At 43.2% G+C, this 12,625-nt stretch overlaps 1 protein-coding gene across 2 annotated transcripts in view; it reads left to right on the top strand.

The window, feature by feature from the left end:
- Positions 1 to 1,132: 1,132 nt before the first annotated feature.
- Positions 1,133 to 12,625, top strand: part of LOC119143644 (myelin-oligodendrocyte glycoprotein-like) — a 33,917-nt gene continuing 22,424 nt past the window's right edge. Inside the window, exons 1-2 of one of the 2 annotated variants that reach the window (XM_037378103.1) lie at positions 1,133 to 1,252; positions 5,329 to 5,390. The gene's annotated coding sequence lies outside the window, so the exon portion shown is untranslated. The remainder of the gene's footprint in view (positions 1,253 to 5,328; positions 5,391 to 12,625) is intronic. The other variant, XM_037378104.1, reaches the window with a different exon arrangement.

The raw sequence follows: 12,625 nt of genomic DNA, 5'->3' as shown, positions 1-12,625 counted from the left end.
GTAGGCAACTGTGCTTTGTAACAAAGCTAAGAAGTTGTCTAAGAAGGATTGCTGTATTCTGTGGAAAAGGAGACTGTATTTTGCTTTTGTTGTAAGCCTTTTGATGAACATGCAGGATACAGCAAACTGGAGCAGGGGAAGGGAGAAGAAAAAAACCGAAAGCACATATATACAAGCTAAAAGCAGCATGAAAAAGGCACTGATCATTTGAACACCTCCAAACATTGAAGATGAGCAGCCCCAGGGACTGAAAACCAACAACCCATTAGGAAATGGTCTTTAGTACATGAATCAGCTTAAGGATTTGATGTCAGCTTGGTAGCTTGTCTCAACATATTTGTGTTCTGTGTTCGGTCCACCTCAATGAGTAGGAAGTAAGAAAAAAAAATGCCAAGGGCTGCATGGATGAACAAGGAACTCCTGGCAAAACTCAAACAGAAAAAGGAAACCTACAGAGGGTGGAGATAAGGTGAGTAAGATGGAAGGAATAAAGAGACATTGACCAAGCATGCAGAAACATGGTTAAGAAAACCAAAATCCACCTGGAACTGGATCCAGTCAGGGATGCCAAAGACAACAAGAAAGGCTTCTATACATACATAGGAGACAAAAAGAAGGGAAGGCTAGGGAAATTGTGGGCACACTGCTGAAAGAGGCAGGGGACCTGTCTTTACTAACAAGACTGGCCTTCAAGAATTCCAGGTCCCAGAGACTGGGCGAAAGTCTGGAACAAGGAAGAAGTACCCTTGGTGGAAGGGCATCAGGTCAGGGAGTCTTAGGCAAAGGCAAAGTCTCAAGTGCCTGCTTGAGCTAAGAGGCAAGGGATATTTCAGAAGCATTACCAAAATCCTTATTCTGAATATCTTCAAGTGGCACATTTGTGCAAAGAAAGTAAAACATTTTATCAGACAAAAGGTAGATAGTCCTCCTAGAAAGGACTGCAATACCAGAATGCTGCATTATCATAAGCAGCTAAAGTTTGGGAAAGATGAAAAGTGAAATGCTGAATGCTCCTGAGCTTTTACTATTGGTAGAGTGGTAGCTAGCAAGTTCTTATGTCAGCTGAGCACACTGTAGCAGCACGGTCACTGGTTCCTTTTATTCCTCAGCTAGTTAAGAAATGCAGCCTTTGCTATCTGAGTCATTGCTCCACATCCTGCCCGGCTTCTGCACTTCCTCTTTCAAGGCAAAGGCTCCTGAGCACGTTTGAATCTCAGCACATTCAGGCAGGATACTGAGAGATTCCACACAGGTAAGTAAGAGATCAAGTTTTCTGTCTTATACTAGAAAGTGCTAAAACTGCAGTATCTGGGCTATGGCTTTTTGGCTAAGGTCTTTTACAATTGCTTCAGATGATGTGGACATGGGGAAAATGAAAAAGAAACAATCATGGTTTGGTTTTCTTCCCCCCCCCCCCTTTCTTTTTTGCTGGAGGGGAAAAGTACAGATTGAGGCGTTTACCAGTTAAAACATCTCAGCTCTGTAACTCAGCTCCCCTTCCCTGACTGCCAGCTAAGGCACACTTAGACTGAGAAGCAAGGCTATGGCTACCCCTATAACAAAAGGCATCTTTCACCTGACACCCCAAAAGGCGTCTCCAATTAATTTACTCGCGGAGTACATTTTTGCCTTTATTTTTGCTCTTTATCTTTTTGCTTCTTTTTAGTCATTAAACTGGCACACCAGTGCCAGTGACCAAATGGGGAGTTTCAGTTTAGTGAAGTTCAGAGAATGAACACTGGGCTGAAAATAATCAACCACACTTACTGCTTCAAAACGTCAGCTAAGAGAAAAGGCTCAGGCAAGGCACTCAACATACTAGTCACACCAAAACGCTATATAATTTTTCAGGCTCTGAAGGTAGCTGTTTACAAACTGACAGCATGTAATAGCAGCTAAAACCCCTGTGCTGCACAAAACCTGAGGTCTCGGTTTGCAGCTAGCGAAGAAATCAAGTGAAAGCATGAAAAGACAAAAAAAGAAGACAAGCAACTGCATACGAGGATTTGCCCCAGTTATGAGTTACCACGGTATCTGTGGACTTTGAAAAAGACAATAACAAGACACTGTTGCACAAGTAGGTTTCAGATGAATTTGTTGCCTTTGAGTTTTGATGGAAGGTTTATGTTAGATGAAAAAAATTAAAAACTAAACAGACCACAGACGTACATAGCAGTCCCTACAGCAGGGCATTTAAACCAACTTCTCCATTTAAAAAAAATATCTATTTTTATTTTTGATAGCTTGTCCCTTCTTCAGAAGGAACTGTACCCACCAAGATAATATAGGGAGAGAGGTGTAGAAGAGAAACACCTTGAGAAAGTACAAAGCAACTGATGTCATGAAGCCAAATTTCTCAGACCCCTGTATGAACTTGCAACTCAGATCCCTCAAGAGCCAGACAATTTTACTTTTCTGAAGGCTACATCAACAGAAGCATTTCACCAGTTGACTAAAACTGAATCCTAAGTGAGCAGTGAATCCACACAGCTGTAGATTTCAGTTTTCATGAAATCAAAAAGCTTCCTATTGTTTTGAGTTTTGCTTGATAATACAAGTGAAAGCAATCTAAAGGCAGAGTTCAGCACAGATTTTTCCTTCTAGAGAAATTAATTAGTTATTTCAAGAAAGGGGGAGGAGGTGGTAGGAAATTTTCATCTCCCAGACCTCTTCTTGTCATGCAGATCAGCCTCTGAAATGTTTACCAAGATGAACACTACAAAACAGGCTCCGATTCATAACCGGAGACAGTGTAAGTCCTAAAATAAGGTTGTATAGGTGTACGTACTACATTCAAGAAACTGATTTTTTGTTGGAACAGTCACCACTTCTTGACATTTTGTCTGCTGGAGAAGCCACTCTGGGGGCGACAAGGGGCATGAGACAAATATGGATGACATTTTACTCTTCTACAGAAAAAACCTACATATTATCAAAAAAACAACCAACAAAAAAAAAAAAACCAAACCCAAAACCAACAGTCACACACACACCCCAGTGCAGTGAACTCTTTAGGGGGGGGTTCCCCACCTTATCATTGTATATGACACCTACAGCTCACTGCTAGCACAAGATAGACGTGGACCTGTTGGAGCAGATCCAGAGGAGGTCTGCACAACCAGTCAGTGCTGGAACACCTTTCCTCTGCAGAAAGGCTGAGAGTTGTCATTGTTTAACACGGAGGAGAGAAGGGCTTGTAGAGACCTTATTGCAGCCTTTCAACACTTCAAAAGGGCTTATAAGACAGATAGAGACTTTTTACTAGGGCCTGTAGCAACAGGACAAGGGGCAATGGTTTTAAACTGAAAGAGAGTAAATTTAGATTGGACATAAAGATATTCATTAGGATGAGGGTGGCAAGACACCGGAACAGGTTGCCCAGAGAAGTTGTGGATGTCCCATCCCTGGAAGTTTTCAAGGCCAGGTTGGATGGGGCTTTGAGCAACCTGGTCTAATGGAAGCTGTATTGGCTAGTGGAAGGCAGGGCAGTTAGATGATATTTGAGGGTCCCTCCCAAACCATTCTATGCTTCTATGATCAGCATTTAAGACTCCTTTGAAAAAGTTGAGCTGGTTTCTTTCTTTCACTCCTCTAGCTACGTTCCTTTTCTGAACTGTGTTACAGCCTTCACTCCCACTCAGGACAATGACCCTATAGAGCCCACCGCCCCCTGTGGAAGCTGAACATTCCTAAACAGACACAGAAGGTGGCAGTTCAGTCCAGGCAAGGGGATAGAGCAGGCACGTGTCAATGGACAGAGCCTTGTTCCAACAGATGAGAGAAAAGAGGGGAGGAGAGGAAAAAATATGAACCATCCTCTGAACAAGATACTTTTCTGCCATAGTCCATTAAATATATACACACGCAGACTGCATGCGAATATATACTCAGTGAAACATCTCATTGAACACCGACAATTTTCAGAGGCACGTGGGGAATGTACACACACTGCAGATTTACCTGGAATCTGAGCCTCAGGGACTTCTAGTCATTGATTTTAGTTCATGTCTGCCCATGTGCCTTTAAGACAGCACTTCAGCACCTTCAGGTGCATCTTAACCACACAGCAAGGCATGGTGCAGCGGTGCTTGTGTTAACAGGGTCTGGAGAAGTGCTGTAGTCTCCACGTAGTGTTGCACAGGAGTGAATGCCCTGTGCTGATGGGGAGCTACTAATTGCAGCTCCTCATCACGCTTTGCAGGGCTCTGCTGCTCCCGGCCTGGGAGAGGAGCTCAGGTCAGCGCGGCATAGGGCTGCGTGGGTACTGTGCCTGCTCAGCCTTGGCCTGAGGCAGCCCTACTACCTGCGGTGTATAGCAGAGGCATACCAGAACTTACACTGACTTGGGATTTTAACTGGGTTTATTGCTGGGGGTGGAAAGGAGAGCTTTGTTTTGAAAGTAGGAGGTTGGGATTTGTTTTGTTTGTTTGGGTATTTTTCTCCAAGTTTTCCTTCCTGCTCACATAGAGTACTGAACAAATAAAACTACAGCCACCTTCAGCACCACTAAAAGGAATCTCTATTTTATGGCTGTAGCCAATTCCAGATTTAGTTCTTCTCTCAGCTGCCTTTCCCTCTATTGTCTCTGTATTTTCTTTTTTCTAAACTCCTATTCCAGCCACCAGACTTTTCTACCAGTCCTTCCCTATGCTAGTTGATAAAGTCATCTGTAAATAGAATAAAATAAATCACTGGCACGAGGACAGTACCTTCAGGGAAGTGCCCAGTAAGACTGAAGGAAGAAAGTGTGTACCACTTAGTCATTATGTATTTCAAGATGTCTGCTTAGTCAGAGATGAGTGGTAAAGAAAGTTACAGAAAAAACACAAACTAGAGAAAATATAATCTATTCTAGAAGGACTAGAATATATACGAGTCCTAAACTGCAGAGGTCTCCATGTGCCTATCAGCCCCTAGGAATGTAGATTGATCAGAACAACTCTGCCCCGGCCCCCCAGCACCAACAGTTTAAGAACAATAAATGCATAAATAGCTCAAGAACTCCACGCTAGGCAATTTCCAGGCACAGAAGACTTGCTTTGAGTTTGCCCATGTTAAGTCATGCAACTTCTTACAAGGGATGTGACTGCACTCTTGCTTCAGTTAAGAATTCCTAACGTCCCAGAGCCAAGTACTTTTTTTAATCCTCCATCTGTGGGTTACCACTTTCTGGTTTTGCTTTCAAAGCAACCACAGGGAAGAAAAACTCCCTCACACACAGCAGAAAAGCTCAGCCCATCACGGCTTTTCTAGTTACAACATAGCACCAGCTTCGGCAACAGATACTGCCACAGTTCAGCCAGTCTCTGAGTGTCCATCTTCTTGCAGGCATGTCCGGGAGGGAGACCTTGAACCCATGTCGTCAGCCTTGTGTTTAAACTCCAGAAAATGTAGGTATACAAAATATTCATGTATGATTTGCTTTACCACATCCTCTGGACCCTTTACTCTTAGTGTAAGTGGAGGTGGCTCAACTGTGCCCTTTCAGCAAAAGACTTGCCCTGTTAGCAGAGAGGACAATGCGCAAGCAAGGCTCCAAGAGGAGCAAATTGCCATTTGCACAGATCTACAAGGGCATCAAGAGCTTACACCAAAACCTATGACTACAGGATCCATACAGCAATCTACTCCTGGAAAGCAGAATCAGTTAACACCTAGGCACCCAGCCCACCTACCGAACAGCAGGCATTAAGGCAGCATAACAATAAGACCACTCAGTAGCATCCTGAAAGAGCACCTGCAGCGTATGAAACCACAGGACTTTGTCATTTGCAAGGACTTGTTTCAAGTATTTTGGTTTCAGTTACTGCAGTTTAGTAAAGTTTCACCCCCATTTCACTTTTTTCTATAAATGAAGTGAGCTGATGAAATTTACCTGTTGCTTGGTGTAATTGAAGAGTTACAACTTTAATGAAGAGTGGGGAGGATGGAGAAAACAGGCAAATTATTCATCCAGATAACACCAGCGTTTTTTAATTTTTAAAATTATTTCTACAACTTAGTTTTGCACACAGGTGTTTTCCTCTCACACCTCCTTGTGTGTATATTACTACGCAGGTCTCTGTATTATTTTATTTCACTTACAATTTCCCTGCAAGGTTGCTGGAAAGATAAGGTACAAGGAGATGGAGACTGGTATTTGCTCCTCAGTTTATGAATAAAGTTAGTTATAGGGTCCAAATGTATTTCTTGACTAAGCACCTTTGAAGTATAATCTCTTCACTGGCTTCGTCATTTCCTGACATCCAAGTTCCCCTGTATTCTACATTGCCATGTACTTAAGTTCTGAACCAGAAGTTTTTTTGTAAAAACAAACTTGCTTTCAGCTCCTTTCTCAGTAGCCTTGCCAGAGCAACGTCAGCTGTCACCACAGTTAGAGAGCTTTCCGAGCTACAGCCAAGTAGATCCTTGACATTATTGCTGTGAAGAGGATTATTTTATGTCTACATCAGGAAAGGGAAGAGAATCCAGAACTCCCCACATTTCCCTTGCTGAGGCAGCCCAGCTTAAACTTGATTGTTCTTTTGAAAGAGCAGATTTACAGGGTGCACAGGGAGTTGCTGCATTTTGCCTTCTGCATCCTTGCATGCATGTAAACTGACTGCCGTGTACATCTGCAGACTCAGTGTGTTCCAGCTACCCATCTTTGGAGGAGGTGGCATTGTCTTTTTCTTCTTTTTTCCTTTTCTTCTTACCACAAACAAACAGTGCAAATGACACCGAACTGCACCCAAAACACACTTATCTTGCAGTTACCATGAATTCTTACTTCCTGAAAGGTGACAATTCCTTCTTTAACCCAAATGTACTTTACTATCCAGAGAAGAACTCTCTCTTAAATAGCTATGACGAAGGAATTCACCTAATAACCACATTCCTCCCCTCTACCCCCCACTCCAACCCCCAGAAATACGTGTTTGGGACTTCCAAGGGGGGTGGGGGTGGAGGGGTGGGGGCAAGGTGCCCAGAGGCATTTGTAAAACCCAAGAAGTGAGAGGAGATGATGATATGGAGTGTCTGTTCATCAGTCTGGAGGAAGCCTTAATTTTCTCAAACCCAAACAAAATACCTAATTGAAGAGCTATCAGGGTTGTGTGACAGCTCTAGCTGGGGGATCTTTGAATTTCCTCATGGGAAACTTCTGTGAAAGATTATTCTCCACACAATTAGTTTCACCCTTTGAGTACCTCACTACAGCTGCAAGTTTTATGGTGGTCGCGGTAGGAAGCCCCTATATTAATTTGCAGGCATCTTCTGGATACTGCTTTCGCAGCCGAAGTTGGCCATCTTGATCCTGATGCAGTGACATGCACGGGCTGATCTAAGAGCAACCCTGCTGGTTTGACATGGTTGGCAGTGTGTCCCTACCTCACCCCAACTACAGATCTCTTCCACACCTCAGAAGAAGGGAGAGAAGGATCCGAGTTAGGATAGCCTTGATTAGAATTCCCTCTTATTGTCTTGGTTCCCCTTTTCCCTACTTTTCTTCTATGCTGAGAGGCATAAACAAGTTTCTATCCAGAAATAGTCCTTGTGTCTGCTCCAACCCTTCTTGCATTTGCAGCCCGTGATACAGGAGATTTTGGAGTGGAGCAGCTGTAAGAAACAGGGCACAGCTGAAGTAACACAAGTCATGGCCAAGACCACCATCAGCTCTACCAGCAAGGTGCAGCCCAGAATCACCTCGTGTCTTACTTGCCCTGGCCTAAACCAGGTATTTAATCTTGGGTAGCTCCAGAGCCTAGGGTGCTGTACAGCTGCAAAGATAATCCTCAGGTATTTTGCCTCCCCCGAACAATGCTGAGAAATAGGGTTTCTTCAGTTCCAAAAACCGCTCTGTTCCACTTCAGAACTGCTCTAATGAGTTCATTGTCCTTCTCCAGCTGCCACTCAACTTCATCTCCCGAATGACTGTTTACAACTGGAATGAAAGATTATGAAAGACCAACACACGGCACTCTTACTTCAGTCTTCTAAATAAACAATCCTAGAAGTGCCAAGGTCAGCTCTGAGGTCCTCAATCTGAGGCACTGTAAGATACATAACTAACGAGGCTCTTCAAATCCCATCTGGTGGTAGGATGGGAACATAAGGGCTTTGAACTGCAGGCATGAGATCAGCATGTTAACATTTAGAATTTCCATGAGTGCTCAGAGGAAGTGCTTCAGAACTAGGCCATTTAAAGTTTACATAGTTTGAGTGCTTTCTGTGAATGATTTCTCCCTTTTGTTCAACACATAAGCTTCTACTTTCACAGTTACCGGTTAAAGTGCAGTACCAATCACACCTAATAATTACTAGTCAACTCTCCACAAAGGTGTCAGCAAGAGGAGAAAAAGAAGAGAGCTTGTTCCATTACATACTCTCACAAACAGCAGACATTTGTGTCTACAAAAAGACCAGCCGTTACGTTTAATGCCATATAATAGTGCTCTAAAGACTCAAAGAGAATATTTTGTTTGCCTGCATTATAGCGAGTCCTCAGTTTAATGGCGGCTGCCAGACATCTTAAGTACAATACCACAGTTAATCAGTTAGCGCTTGGTACTCTTCTGAGGACATCACATCCCTTTTCCTGTGAGAGTTAGGTATGCAGTAGGCTGCGCAGCAAATCCTGTTAAACACTTCTCCCCACTTCCCCAACCAAAATGGCAAGATGCAGGTTTGGGTAAGCAGTGGGCAGTCTCCACATTCCCATCACCAAAACACAATCAACTTAAGTTCTCATTGAACACATCAGCTCTTTTTACTAGTAAACAAATACAAATGAGAAAAGGAATCCTGTCTTTCCAAGTCAAAGTTTCTGTATAGTTTTAACTCCGAGCTTAGTCATTTCTGGGGCCCCAAGTCTTGTTATACATTACCACAAACACTCAGAACTCAGGCTTTGGCCACCTCCAGTGGATTCAGGCAGCTCAGCTGTGGGAAACAGGGGTGGCCTAGGGAGCACGTCTCTTCCCAGCAGCAGTAGGAAGACTTGCTTAGCTGCTACACCTGCCAAGACTAAAAGCAAGGGGCATATTACAGTGACAAAAATCCTTCTGGCCACAGCTTTGTTAGACATCTGTCTAGAAGGCTCTGTTTCCCTAGAATCTGATGGCAAAGCAAAAAAACACTTGTTTAGTGGTAACAGATGTGCATTGAATAATACTGTGGTTTAGGAGGTTTTAGCTGTATCAGAAGAACACTCATAAGTACTTTGAGATATGCAAGACTGGACAACCCTTCAACCCCAACCAAACATCCACAGCATACTACAAGGTGCCTAATAACGTAGCCATTTATGGTCCTGTCTCTATACTCTGCATATAGATAAATACTATTTTAAAGTATTTGGTTTATGATTTTAAATGGATCTCTTGCAACAACTGAATGAAGTAATTTTTTTTAAACAACTGTAACAGGACGTTTTAGTTAGAGAAACCCAAAGACAAAAAATGATCTCTCACATGTACAGAAACACTTTCAGTCCCTTCAGCTGGTATTTCACATGTTTTGCTCTCACTTACAGAAAGCAAGGTTATTCACAGGTGTTTAGAGTTCTCAGAATGAGCATGGTATGACATAAAGCTAAGGAGATCTTGCCTCTGTCTCCGATTTGGGTAAATATGCACCTTAACAGAACACTAAAGCAGAGACTATCAGAAAATCTTGAGAGTGAACATTATTTAAGAATTATCACAACTAGGATCCCCAACATTTATGTCACAGCTCTAGGATATGTGGACAGAGAAACACTTGAGAGAACATTTGACAGAGGAGCATTGCCCTACAACTACATAGTCATAACATCTCCTCAGTTATGGGTGGCCTCCCAAATTAAATTGGTTCTCTGACATTCTTGGGGAAGATATTCAAGGATGCAGAGTTCTGAGGTGATGTTATCAGAGATTTGCACTCCTGTACATCTTGAAACTTATTTTTTTTTATGTTGCTGGAACAATATGGCACATCTTTGTGCCCTTTATACTCCAAGGTACATCATGTGCCCAACTAGCAGTTTGCTGCTGTACAACACATATGCTTAATAGCATTTCCAAAATCAGTGGCACAGACCTAATCACTGTAATGCTCCAACCCACATATTCCTGGATTTCCAAAGAACAGCGATTATCCACATGATACAAAACTTCATCACTTGTGCGCAAGCCAAGAGCTTGAAGGGTGCTGAAATAGATGTGCCCACTGGCACCTGCTACTGTGCAGAAGAGCTTGTATCTGTTATGGCACTGTAGAGACTGAACCAGCTCCTCCAACTTCCCAGAACTACTAGTGGTGCTGCAGCCTGTTCAGCCTTTGCAGAAGAAGCTACTGGGCATGGATCATTCTAGGGAAAAAATCCTAACGTGAGATGCCATCAGAAGGTATTTCACAGCATGTTAGTCAATGGAAGGAAACCAGTAGGCATTCAAGGGAGATAAGTGTGTGTGGTGGGAGCAGGGAGTTGTCACACGAGGGGTGCCTCAGCTAAAGCACTGTCAAGACTTCCCAACAGCACTACTGAAGCTATATGCTGCTGTTTTGGAAAGGAAAGGGCTCGGTCACACCCGCCACTACAGAGCAAAGGGGAGGATGAAGGGATGGGAAAGGGTAAAGTAAGGCGGCAGAGAAACTGTCCCCATCTTCTCCCACCCTTGCCCCCAAACAGCAGCTGCTGATCCTTCCACCTTGGCAACTGCTGCTTCCTCGCACTCCAGCTGCTCCTTGCAGACCAGTACCCTAGGAGGCTGCCTCCTGTGCCTGAAGGAGGCTGCTGTGTGCAGAACCCAGGGCTCCGTGTAGAGCCCCGTCACAAAGGGCTAAGTCCCTACAAAATTTCAGATGATTTTGCTTTAGATCAGTTCATTGTTTGCAAAGTCATTTGACTGTACTTGTCGTTCCCGAGGCTGACAACCTAATCCAGTCACAAAGCTTACCTCCTCGATGGGGAAAGGTGAAGCCTAGAGACCAAGCTGCAGACCAGTGCAATGCCCTGCTGAATTTGCAAGCCTTATTTGGGATGTGCATTTCTCACCCTCAACTTCCAGTTTGGTACCAGTTGAAAATACACTGTAAAACTAAGTTTACCTAAACTTTCACAGGGGGTTTCCTATATTGAAAGCGTAGGACTGCAGAGAGGTCTGACTGACCTTCCATTTCACAGCATGAAAGCTTGTGGTTTTGCACAAGCTGCTCCTCTTTCTTTTCAAGTCTTTACCTATCAACAGGCTTAAAACAGCATAAACATGTAAGAGTTCTGTACAGCATCTCTGTCACGAAGAAAGGTTAATTTTGTTGGACTCTTGGTTACACAAAAGAGATGACAACAGCTGTCCAGGCACTGCTTTCCTAACCTGCCTACCTGGCCAGAAAGTTGCCTTTACAGCAAAGTTGTACAAAGTTGATCCAGTGACTCATCACTAAGGTACTTTCTTTGGGCCCAGGGCCATATCTAAAGTGATCTCCACCACAACCCTCAAGATGACCCCACTGCCCACACTATCAAGCGACCATCAGGTGCTACTACAACACCAGACATCTGGACAGCATTCATAAGCTTGACACTGTCTGGTTGCTTGCAGATATTAATTCTCAATTCTACAGCTTCCTTGCAGGTATGTTCTACTCTCAAGCGACAAGCTTTCTGCTCTCTGGTATTAGACATAGTAATGGGTGAAAGGGTTAGACAGCTACAACTGAAGTAAGCTCCCCTTGAGGAAATGAGGCAATTCGCTACCAGAGCTCCACTATCACTGAACTGTATCACCTTAAAAAAGCAACTTAAAGATGATCTGAAAACCAGCAACTTTTAGGACTTACCTCCCACATAGTTTTTGGGAGCTATAATCAGTCCGCACAGTGGGTTGCTATCTTTATTTTGTTAAGTTCAAAGACTGGCTTAGATTTTCTGTTGTCTCACAATCCAGAAAGATGAGTATCAACCAGTCAGGTGAAGATGCAATTAACATTTCACAAACTAATTTCTTGAGAAAATTAAGGCTTATGTGATCAAGAAAAGCACTTGCCTACTTCCTCCCTCTTCTCTCCAACATGCCTTGCAGCCCTTTGACTATTAAAAAAAAAAAAAAAGAAAAAAAAGGCAAGCCCAGAGGAGATTCTGTTAGCACAGTTCTCAAGGCAAAAAAGAAGACAAAACCAAGACAGCCCTATAAAGACAGCTCTTGTAAGGGTCCAGAGAATCTGTGTTAGAGAGCAAAAGTGTTAACAGTAGGAGAAATCAGAGAATCCATGCCAGAATTCATTTGCCCTTTCCATGCACTTTTGGACAGTTTTCTTCCAGCAGTTATGGAAGAACAGTTTGTCTTCCTTTGACACACTCGTTCTACCAGGGAATTCAACATCCTATGCAAAACATTTCCAACTTGACTGCTAGTAACATTCTTTTCTTCAGGCATCCTTTGTAATATCATCTGTATTGCTGTTTTAGTAACATCAGCTGGACTTCCTAGTCTCTCTGTCCTAGTTATTTCTTTCCTCGTGTTTAAGACACACATGAGAGTTGCACTCAGCAGCTCTTACCCAGATAAGAAGTGCCCTGCTGGATCATACAAATCTAGCCTGGTTCTTCATCTCCATCATTAACAACAGAAAACACTATTGAGGGATAGCATGGGTATCTCAGATA

The sequence above is a fragment of the Falco rusticolus genome, chromosome 2, assembly GCF_015220075.1.
Source record: "Falco rusticolus isolate bFalRus1 chromosome 2, bFalRus1.pri, whole genome shotgun sequence".
Taxonomy (NCBI): domain Eukaryota; kingdom Metazoa; phylum Chordata; class Aves; order Falconiformes; family Falconidae; genus Falco; species Falco rusticolus.
The sequence above is the reverse complement of the archived record's forward strand: the minus strand, read 5'-3'. Positions and strand labels throughout refer to the sequence as shown.